Below are 1721 nucleotides of genomic sequence, written 5' to 3' on the forward strand. Positions count from 1 at the left end.
GCTATTAAGGTGTGAGAGATGTGGCAATGGTGAAGAGGGTGAATTAGGACATGGGAGTTGCAGGTTTGGGAGTGGGAAGGAGAGGGAGGAGTGTGTATGAAAGAGGAAAATGATAAAGTGGAAGAGGGAGTGTGGCTGCATAGCATAGGCAAACTGGGGTCCACCAATAAAATCATAGCTCACAGCTCGTACCTCAAAAAAATATGAAAACATTTGAGGTGAAAGTTCAGCTCACAAGCTACAAATTTTGTTTGTAGCACCTTTTCAAATTCGGGGAGCATGTGATCTTTAAAAATTCAGAAAAACCGACTGTTTTTTCCACTGCACAAGGTCCTTGTGAGGTCCTTCTTTGGATGATTCTTTTGAATACCTCCAAGAGTGAGCTCCCCATGGTGCATGCATGCATGCCACATACCCTTGACCTTATTTGTTAGGTCTATAATTGAAGATATTATTGAGATCATGATATAAGTGAATAGTACAACTAAGAAAATCAAATATTGAGGGGTCTAAAAAAATATGTACATGTCTAATATAATTAATATAGGTGGAAAAAATATAAAGGGGTCAAAATAAATCTCTCTCATTATAAGTTTAGCATAAAAAGATGAATATTTTTGGTGGTCTAATTTATGAGAGTAATAGAGAATAGATGTAGGACAATAGTGAAAAAATATACATATAAATAAACTTTTGTTGGGATGGAGTTACACCAAAAATAAGAGAAGCTTGCATGAAATTATTTTTATATGGAATAAAGAGTATGCAAAATGGTAAGAAAAAATATGGTAATGGTGAGTCAATGTACATAGCATAAATAACACACACCTAAGTATAAATATTTAAATAAATACCAAAATAATTATGAAAAATCATTTTATTTAGGCCCTATATACAATAAAATATTTACACACAAATGGGCCATAATATACTTATATTTTTTTATTTTTTTGGCTCAACTAGCCTAGTGACTAGCTAATTGAGGGTTTTTAAGAAGATATGGGAAAAGTCCCCTAACTCACACACGCCTATGTACAGTGAAATGGTAGGCATAGCCACAGTGTTTGAGTAATTTGATAGGGTGAGGTAGCTTACTATGGCAATTATGGAAAACCGAAAAACGGCTATCATTAGCCCTCCTTCAGGATGATGGTATATTCATGTACCATCGTAGAGCATCTCTTCCAAAGAGAGTGCTTCAGAGTCCTTGACGAGATCTTCATTGTTTGGCCCCTCAGAATCTTGGCTGGAGTTACACTCATGCTTCATGTAACAATACTTACATGAGACAGCTGCCCTTTCACAGATCTTTGGTAGATCCTTTGGTAGAAGGCGACTCAAATAAGGCTTCAAGCGATACCCATTTACCTTCCTGGAGTGCTCTTTCCCATTCAAGTCCATAAGTTGATAGTAATTTGAATTGAAAACCTTCTTGACTATGTATGGCCCCTGCCATCTAGTTTCAAACTTGGCATCAAAATGATTATCAAGTCGATTGTCATACCTTAGCACAAGATCTCCTTCATTGATGCCTTTGTCCTTTAGTTTCTTGTCAAGCTTTTCCTTCGTCTGTGTGGCTTTCCTCTTGTAGAACTCGTATGCTGCTTCTCTTTTCCACTCAAGCTCAGCTAGGGTAAGAAGTCGATCCATCCATGCTTCTTGATCATCTTGTGCGGCTTTGCCATGAAGTCGCATTGTTGGAATGTTGAGCTCAATTGGTT

The sequence above is a fragment of the Adiantum capillus-veneris genome, chromosome 4 (genome assembly GCF_014529385.1).
Source record: "Adiantum capillus-veneris isolate H3 chromosome 4, ASM1452938v2, whole genome shotgun sequence".
Lineage (NCBI taxonomy): Eukaryota > Viridiplantae > Streptophyta > Polypodiopsida > Polypodiales > Pteridaceae > Adiantum > Adiantum capillus-veneris.